Here is a 10,576-nt window from a genome sequence, read left to right on the forward strand (position 1 = left end):
ATTTCAGTGCACATGTAGTTTGGGAACATTTCAGTTGTGTTTCCAGGAATATGTAATCCTATCAGGATAAATCATAAAATATTTACAAATAATCCTATTATGTATTTATTTTACCTTGTTTAGGTTGTTTTTCATTTTAATAACTAAACAACATTAATTTTTCTTAATATGTGTTATCTGTTAGGCTAAATGCCCTTCGCAGATTCACAGTGTCCTTAGAAACTGCATCAGTTGTTTACTGTTGCTATGGCAACGCAAATAGAATGTGAAGAAAGCTTCACTTCTCTTAACCAACAGTACATTTTTCTTCCTTTTTTTATGTATTTATTAATACTAAAAGTAAATAATTCAAAGGACATATGTACATGAATGGAACATTTCAGAGTTAATCACGAACATGTCCCCAGTCCCAATAAGCATAACAGTGACCATTATTAATCTAATAAATGTAATTAATTAAGTCCAAATAAACCAGCTAAGAGGCAACCACAGCTCAGCAGTAGAGCCAGTATAAAAACTGTGTACAAAATACGAGATACTCCGTTTGTATAAAAAAGAGTGAATTAAAATCAGAACTCTTTTTTTATACAAACGGAGTATCTCATATTTTGTACACAGTTTTTATACTGGATCTACTGCTGAGCTGTGGTTGCCTCTTAGCTGGTTTATTTGGACTTATTCGTACTTTAATACTCATGAGCCAAGAGGTATTTACTCTGCTGGGGGCATTCATATATTGTGACATTTTAATAATTAATTAAGTTCACTATTCCAATTAGTCTGCCTTAAAACTAGATTATTTTAGACTATTATTTATCTATGTATAGATAGTGAGTTATTAAATATATATAGACTACATTAGTATAGTAAATAGTTGAGAATTCAGAAAGGGAGACAAGATGCAGTTAAAATAAATAATGAGAAAAGAGAGAAGAGAGAAAGAAAAGAGAAAATTAAGAGAAAATATACATATACTATGCATGTTGATTTATAGTATAAATATTTATGTGCTATATAACCCTCCTTCTGTGAAAGAAAAGTACCCTGTTTTATATACCTGAGGTAATGTGAAAACTCTCATGTGTCATCTAGTTTCAAAAAATATAGATAAAGATTCCAGTAGTTAGTTACCTTTGTTTTAAAATTCCAAGCAGTAAAATTGGTCCTTTAAAGTAATGTTAAAACAATTCATATCATAGTAGATGCTTTGAGAGATTTGGCTGTAACAGTATCAGTCTTTTGCTTCTTCTTTTTGACATCTGTCCAGACATTTGTTTATTTTGTTCTCTTGAGAGAAGGTGACATCCAATCCATATCTTCTGGTAACGTAATCACATTATTAGTTTTAATAAATGAAGAGGCTTCCTCTAAGTCAGTAAAAGTCCTCATCTCGTTGGCATACAGTATTGTTATTTTAGCTGGATATGCAAGTTGTGCCTTGATGTTATTTTGTTTCAGAAACTTTATCATTGGCCACACTTTTTTCCTTTGTTCCATTATTCTAGATGAATAGTCGTTATCAAATCTTATCAGGCTCTGTTTATATTTTAGAGGTGCCTTCCTCCAAGCAGATCTTAAAACCAGTTCCTTATCCAAGTATGAAAAAAAATTGATAATTACTGTCCTAGGAGGAGGGTTTGAGTTAGTGGCAGGTTTCCCAAGAGCTCTGTGTGCCCTTTCAATGCCAAAGGAAAGTCCTTCTTTTAAATTTAAAAAGTCAGGGATCCAGCTTGATAAAAAAGGAAATAATATCCTCACCTTCTGTGTTTTCAGGTAATCTGAAAATCCTGATGTTATTTCTCCTCTCCCTATTTTCCAAGTCATCTACTTTATTAACCAACCAAGTGTTTTGTTTAAGAAGCAGTTCTTTCTGTGTTTCCGCTTCCTTGAGTCTGCGTTCTAAGTCATTTAGAGAAACCTCTATTCCTGTTATCCTTGTCTGGTGTTGTTGTAGCATTTCCTTGAGAGTGTTAGCCTGTTTTTGACTGCTTGTGTTAAGATTTTCCAGGTTCTCTTTAAAATCATCCATCTTCAAAGACAACTCCTGCAGGGTAGATGCCATCTGTTGTAGTTCCTTCTTTAAGGCAGCATCCTGGTGAGAATTCTTTGAGTTGCTCATTTTAACAAGTGAATATATCTCCAAGCTTTTTGACAGGAAATTATTTAAAAAACTTCACCAAAGTTTCTAATTATGTAAATTAGTCCTTTATCTATAAGATTTTATACTTTGAAAAAAAAGAATATTTTTTCCTGTCTTATTTAACTAGTTATATGAGGCTCTAAAATACTGCTGCTTTCAGTTAGCCATTTAGGCTCCGCCCCCTCAACTGAATCTTGAAGAGGCTTTACAGGAAGCCCTTCAACAAGAATAGGTTGGTAAAGGGTGTTCCTTTTCTTCAAAATGTCATGCTTAGTCCTCAAAATTAGTTTTAAGGGGTAACCCCTCTCTAGGAACATACCCACAAGTTGGAACAGCTCCTGTTTAAATATGTCAGGGTTACTCACCAACCTGGACAGCCTAACCATCTGCCCCTTGATGATACCCTTCTCCTGATGGTAAGGATGACAGCTGCTATAATGGAGCATTGAATTAGAAAAGGTTTTCTTCCTATGGATACTACTTTCCAAAACTGTACCATCAAATTTAAGATTAATGTCCAAGTAATTAATTTCACTTGGATGCCAGGAGTGAGTAAACCTGAAAAAAGTAGTGGTACTATTGACAAACTCAAGGAACTCATTGGCTTCCTGATCATTTCCCTTTCATAGAATAAGAATGTTGTTGTTGTTGTCTTTCGGCTTTTTTCCAGTTAGGGGGCGCCACAGCAGAACTCCGGTCCGCTAATGATTGGCAGTAGATTTTAATGAACATCGAGGTGCCAGCTCGATGTTCAACCTTCAACAAAGGCACGCCCATTTACGCATGTTTTTTGAATGCCCAATATCATCCAAAAATCTGTTGTATAACAGAATTTTGGACATAAACCTAGAGGTGAAGACAAAACTTTCTTCCCAAAACAGGAATGCTAAGCTGGCAAAAACTGGGGCACATTTTGGTCCCATAGCTACTCCAGCTGTTTGTTGGTAAATTTCCCCTTCGAAGAACAAGAAATTGTTCCTTAGGACAATTTCCATTAAATCAATCAATAAATTGATTTTAGTCCTGTTATATGTTTTACTATTAATAGACCTTCCCTAAAGAAGTCCAAACCCTCTTCATGGGGTATTGTAGTAAAAAGATTGATCACATCGATAGTGAGGAAAAAAAATGACACTGATAATTCTACACCCCTAAGTCTTTCCAAGCAATGCCAAGAGTCTCTTAAAATGTGCCCAAATTCACCCAACACTGTTTTAGTACATGAGTCAACAAAGGCTTCCAATGGTTCAGTTTTGGACCCTCTGACTGCCACAATAGGCCTAAAGGGAGGGTTAGAAATAGATTTGTGTGTCTTGGGTATACCAAACATAACCGGTATAACCGGATGTGGAACAGATAGGTACTTGTATTCATCCTTGTCCAAGGGGCCTTGAAATAATGAGTCTGACAAGAATAAATCTATCTTTGAATAAGCCCTATTAACCTCATTAATACTAACTCTAATGTAGGTTAGTTGGTCAATTAATATTTCACACATCCTAAAGACATAGTCATATTTATACAGAATGACCATGCCTCCACCTTTGTCTGGTTTCATCAACCGCAATTCATGATTTTTAGCCAAACACAAAAGTGCCTTCCTCTCCTCAGTAGACAAATTGTCATGTACTTTTTTACTGTTGTCACTATTCAAAATCCTTCTTAATTCAACTTCACATAGCCTTTCTAACACTGACAAATACACATTCTGAGGTGCAATGAACAAACTGCTTCTGTGCATCAAAACTTTTTTTTTAGTTAAAACATTCTCCTTAAAAAACAGCTTTAAAAAGCTGTCTAATGTACAATTTTAAATTAATCAACACGTCAGCAATGTCCAAGGAAAATTCAGGCACGAAGGTAGTACCCTTGCTCAATAAACTGTGATGAAAATTAGTTAAAGTCAATGAGGTGTAGTTATACACTGTAAAAGTGTCCTTCATAAGTATATCACAATGCGGAGCTTTATTCAGTAAAGCATGCTCAACAAAGAAATTACAGTCAACCTCCTCATCACCAGAATATATATTTGCACTACCAAAAGTTATATCTAATTCGGCCGTCGGCCCCTGTTGCTCTAGTAGTGGTATCCTTGGTCATACTTGTTCCCACTGTTGAAGAATTTGTTGTTGTATTGTGGGCCCCCCTTCCCTCTGTTCTTTAATCTCTCAGACCATCTCGGCTTGTTGTTCTCCCCCAAAAAATGCTCATTATTAAAGTCATAAACCTCAAAATTATCAAAGGTCTCTGTAGGCGTGGGTCCCCTAGTAACACCAAAACCATTTTTAGTATCCTTCACATCAATGGGATAAGCACAATCATTTTTATAGTCATTGAGGTCTATTATGAGTTTTTTATGTTTAGTATTTATGTTGTTTGTCACAAAATTTTCAACATCTTTTAATATTTAATTGTACTTATTTGAATAATCATTAAATAAGAAGCTGTTGACAATGTTAAGATGAATGGTGTTTAATTCATCTTCTAAAGCCGCCAACTTGGCGGAATTATCTTTAATAATGATCTTGAGCATGTCAAGACCCATGTTGTTAAATAATTCAATAAGTTCATTGTAGGCAAGAGAACTAACCTCTATACCCATTGGTAGTTTCCAAATACGTAGACTCTTCGGAACCTGCTTCATAACTAATAACTCTGTGTATGTTGAAAGTGGCAAGTTATATCTCAGAGTGCAAAGATCTCTTGTGTAGATACTAAACAGCACTTTAATTAGCCTGATTTGAAGACTGCCCTTCTCTTTCTCGTCTTTTCCTTTCTTTTTTCCTTTTTTAATCTGGAATACATTTTTGGTCCTAAGCTTGACTTGTTTGTGGAGGTTCCAGCTGGAGGCATTGCTCCAGTTGACCCAGTTACAGTTTTTTTTGGTGCACTGTAGTGGATAACATAATTCAGACAAATATTGAAATACAGTTCTTGCTACCCACTCTTACACACTGATCATACTGATCCTCATTTACAGTGTCCTGGCTGGGTTTCTCCCCATAATAATGTTACAGAAGTGTAAAATTCTGATGTAATTTTGGGTATGCCTTGTCTTCCCCTCATCTGTTGCCTTGGTGACCCTCTTGAAGAAGTTTACCCCGGTTAAGTAGGCAAGGCCTTCCATTGATAAAGCCAAATTGAGATGGGTCCAGTGTCTCTAGGTTGATCATTTCCGTGTAATTCACTTCATGGCTTTGCATATTAGACGTCCTACTGATGGATCTGTAGACTCTGGGGTCAGTTGATGGTCCAACCTTTTAAATAAGGATGATCATTGCAGTCCTCCATTCACTTGGAACATAACCTGGTTTGAGGCTGTAGTTGAAAAGTGCCTCAAGTGGTTCTGAAAAGTCATGTTTTAAGCTATTTCGGTAACAAACCAGTATATTGTCAAGAACCATTGAGGCTGTGTTTTTGACCTTGACAAGCAGAGCCAAGACTTGCTCCCTGCTGATAGTGGGGGGTATGATAGAAAAGATTTCATGGCAGGTAACATAGCTGTGGGGAGTGGAGGTAGAAGTTTGAACAAAATTTATCAGCCATCAGATTCACTGTATCTCTTCAAGGTAGTGCCATTTTTCACTAAATTGGTAAACTGCTGTGTGTTACATTTAAGATTTTGAACATAGCTGAAGAAGGCCTTGTGGTTGTACTTACCCTAAGAGGCTATTCTGACCTTGCAACTGGCCTTGTTGGACTTAATTAATCCACTTAGTTTCATGCATAGTTTAATCAGTGAGTTCTTGTCTTTATGAGAGTAGCTCTTTTCTGATTTTAGCCATGACTCTTTTCTATTTGTTATATACGGGTTCCAGCGTGTAGATCGCAAGATGAATGCCCACGAGCTACAACACCAAAACTAGAAGGCCACAGCACTGCTAGACCATAGAGTGGTGCGGCCCAAAGGGAGATACGCTGTGGGAATCCACGTTGGTGGGAAAACCAACAAACGGAGACAACCCCTAAAGCAGGTACGCGGGCTGCAATCCTACAGTGGAAACAGCCGAGCAAAGCTGAGAACAAGGCTAAAACAAAAGATTGGAAATAACAGCAGCATACTTTTAGCTCTCCAAATGTCCACACAAAGCACAATAATAAATGTAGCACGTACACAAGCACGAAAATAACAGCAACATACCTGTAGTGCTCCACAAGTCCACACAAACCCGCACAGTAAACATTCCCAGGGAAGCAGACAGTAAAACCCACAGTAGCTGCAGCAGAGCATACGTACATGTGCATTTCCCAAACAGCAAGAACACCAGAATCATCCCTGCCAATACACCCTAACAGTACATAACAGCACAGACAGCCCTGAGCTGTGCAGAATATTGGTAGCCCAAATACCACACACATGTGGCCGTCCAGCACTGTAGTGGAACAGACAGACGAGTTTCAGACTTTATACCCCTCAGAAAGTACATGCTACCGCAAGATCTGTTGGTGTAACACCAACCAAGCATGTCACAGTATGATGGACACAGTGTCTCTGTGAGTACCACTGTTGTGAATGGCTCCAATACATGACCAACCCAAAGTGATGGAGAGGCATGCGTGCAACAGACAACAACTGTTCTGCTAGAGCCCCCCTAGTGCAGTGGCAGGTGAGAACATGCCAACTCGGGCAAGCACAGACTACCAACCCAACAGCAGGGAATAAACATTATAGTAATGGAACACTGTCACGCAAGGGTAGCAACCCTCCACCCAGTCCACAGCAGCATGTGTGTATTGCGAGGGCCACCAAACCCATCCATTGGTTGCTGCAGCTGGGGTACACAAGTATGCAGGCCCATGTAGGCAGACAAGGGTGCATCACAGAGTAACCTCCCTATGTAACCTCTGTCACTGAAACTGAGACTAGGCCCCACACCCTGATTGGCCAACAGCAACAGCTGGGAGTTAAAGGGGACCTGTGCAGTACATGTAGAAATTGTGTTGCAAGCAAGCTGTGTAGATACCTACCAGACTACAAGCACTTGTCAGCCCCATGGCTGTGTGAACTGCACATAGTGAAACCCTGGCAGACCAGGCAGTCAGAGCAAGGTGGATTGCAGACAGCTGCACAGGGCCACTGTGGCAGGCAGCGCTACTTCAGAGGGTACAACACAAGGTGGTGTACAGCAACTATTCTAATGTCTGATAGTGACTTGTACCAGGGTAGTGTCTACATCCTATTCCCAGCTACACTGGCTGTGATGGATACTGAGAGGCCATCAGCAAGTGGCATTACTATGATGGAATCTATGCACCTGTATAGCCCCAGTCAGCTTGGCAACAGATACAGCACAGTGCCCAGCCAATGGGGCAAACCAATGCTGGTAGTGGAGGGATACCTCTACCATTTGGAGCATGAAGCACCGCCTAAATGGTACTGGGCATGTATCGAGCGGAGAGTAAAGGCCTGCAGAGGTTGTGCCATCACTGTTCATCAGGATGAGGGGGAAGAACTGCTGAAATCACTGCCACACCAGCATGGCCCAGATGCAACAATAGCCCAAGTGGCTACACTGCGAGCAGAACTGAGGCAGAGGGCAGTAACCGGCAATGACCTGCCAAGCCTGGTAATGAAGAGTGTCCTAGGCACAGCGGATGACAATGTACTACAAGAGATGCCTTGCCATGCCACCCTGCATCGTAGCGTAACCAGCATATGGCAGAGGGCACGGGCATCCATGACCACACCTCCAGTAACACTCGAGGATATTGATGTCAGCCAGTATCCACTCCGTAGTGGCAGTTTTATCCTCCATAGAAGGTCTGATATGGATGGGACTGATTCCTTGATTCTACTTACAACATCACAGAATCTGACTGATCTGTGCAGGTCTGACATCATTCTTGGGGATGGCACCTTCCCCACACGGGCTGATATATGTCGTCTGCTGTATACATTACATGGATGTATTGGCACCCCCACCTCAGCAAGGATCGTCCCCCTGGTGTACTGTCTCATGACACGGAAGTCAGAGTCTGCATACAACAATATGTGGGAGATACTGAAGGGTATGGTCGCAGAACAGGGATGCACCTTGGCTCCACAGTATATTATGACTGATTTTGAGAAGGCAGCAATCCGTGCCAGCCATAAGGCATTTCCTAAGAGTATTCTGAAGGGGTGCCTATTCCATTTTGCACAGATCATTTGGCACCAGATCCAGCATCACCACCTTGTGGCCCTCTATGGTACAGACACTGTTTTCTCAATTGTCATCTGCAAGCTGATTGCATTGGTATTCTTACCACTGGAAGATGTTGTCCCTGCATTTCTGGACATTGCAGCTACCTTTCCAAACTGTGCACAGCCTATTGGCGTATTTCTGGACCATCATTATGTGCGAGGCCGACCACGCAAGTATGCATCCCACTGCTCTGCACAGCAATGACTGCCATCATCCTACCCTTTGAGGTTTTGGAATGTGTGTGATGTCTCTGACATGGACTTCCCATGGGCTAATAACCAGGTGGAGGCATGGCATCATCGGCTGAAGGTGTTACTGGGACGCTCTACTGTGCAGCTATCCGACCTTCTGTCTGTTCTGCAACAGGAACAGAACCTGACAGATACCCAACAGGAGTCTCTTTTGAGGGGGATGCCTGTGACACCACGTAGGAAGGCTATTGTTGTAAGGGAGCATCACCTAAAGCACATCTTGCAACATAAGTGTGACTACTGTGATGTGCAAGATTTTCTCCGTGCAGTGGCACATTTCTACAAGTTGTGATTATATCTGGGTTTAGTATGCACCAAGCACTACACACATCACTTTACATATTGTGTTAATAAAGGCTTTGCCCACAGCATACAGGTTTCACATTACCACTTTCATACCCACTTGGCATCCTATGCCAGGCATATGTTCCACTGACAGTTGCACATGGTGGCTTCTAGGGGGGTGCAGAGTGTATCACTTTGGGGGTTTGTGTCTGCCACCTGTGGTTAGGGTGCAGGGGGTTCCTCTATTCCCACAGGGAATTGTCCGCAGGCATTTGTCACTGCAGCTAAACTGCCAACCTGCCATGTGTTCACATCCAGCTGTCTCACAGGGGGGTGTCGCGCCACCTAGGTGCCTGAACCCATTATATGCCTTGTTAAAGTTATGATTCCACCAATGTGGTCTGCATTTGTTATTTGCTATGGGCTTACTTGTGGTAGGTACACCTGCATCTATGCAGCCATTCACATGTTTGTACAGGATTTATGTGAATGATTCTGCATAGGCTGCTGTGATCTTTGGGTAGAGGGGCCATTGAATTCTGGCAAACTGTCACTCAGTATAGTTCACATTAGTATACTTCCCAACTGTTACAGGTTTACTTGTTTTCTGAGTTGATTTTTATATTGAAGGAGACAGCTTTGTGATCTGACCTCACCACTGAGGACATGACATGGGAGGGTGCAGTGCTACCCCTTGTTGGTGAGTAACAGGTCCAGTATATTTGGACTTCTGGTTGGAAAGTGCACTATCTTGTCCAGGGCATTTGTGTTAATAACGTCCAGTAAACATTGTGCCTGCAATATTGAGGCAGTGTTTGTTTCCATTTATAGAAGATTAGTTAAAGTCCCACATGAATAGAGCATTTGGTTGGATGGTGAGTGTCTCAAGTAGGTCTAGGTATGAGTTATGAGATTCTTAGGGCATAGATGGTGACCTATAGTTATCTAGGATATGGTTTGGGATTTCATCTGTGGTGACTTACATGTGGATGAACTCTAGGGCATCATCCTGTTTAACCAAACCAGAGGTATATTCGCTGTTAATAAAGATTGAAACACCTACATCTTTAGGCCCTGTCTGTGCTGCTGTTGGTCTAAATGTGTAGAGGGCAGTGTAGCTTTGCACTGCCTAAATACTTTCCACAGCTTTAAATCAAGACTGAATAATGGCACAAATGTCTATATTATCCAGGGTGAGGGGAGCTTATAAGGTATGGAGTTTCTTGTTGAGGCTACTAGCACTGAGCAGTAACACCTTAAGCTTATTTTGAATTTTTTTTTTTTGTTATGTTATGTTGGAAGGTTTGTCATTTTGGCATTGTTTAAAATGGCTCTAAGAGGGTGGATAAACCAATATCCAAAAGTCCAAGATGGACAGGTGCAGACCACCCTTGGCAAAGCGATGTGATCTTTTTATCATGCACTTCCATAATGAAAGAAACTGAATCCCCCCCCCCCCCCAAATTACATCAGAAATGTAGCAATTTTTTTTAAATCAAACTTTTTTTGTTCATACTGTGGCATCATACTTGGTGAAGGTAGAATGCACCTCACTGTAAGGCACATACCATGTCTTTATTCATATAGTCCAGTGAGGTATGTCTCAGGTCATTGACAACCACATGGACTATGATAGAATCGTATTTCTACCTGTGGTGCAATAACTTCAGTTTGTGCTGGATATTTTTTCGGGGGATTTTTCTGGCTCAACACTG

This window comes from Protopterus annectens, chromosome 1.part1, assembly GCF_019279795.1.
Source record: "Protopterus annectens isolate FY-2018-M chromosome 1.part1, PAN1.0, whole genome shotgun sequence".
Taxonomy (NCBI): Eukaryota; Metazoa; Chordata; order Ceratodontiformes; family Protopteridae; genus Protopterus; species Protopterus annectens.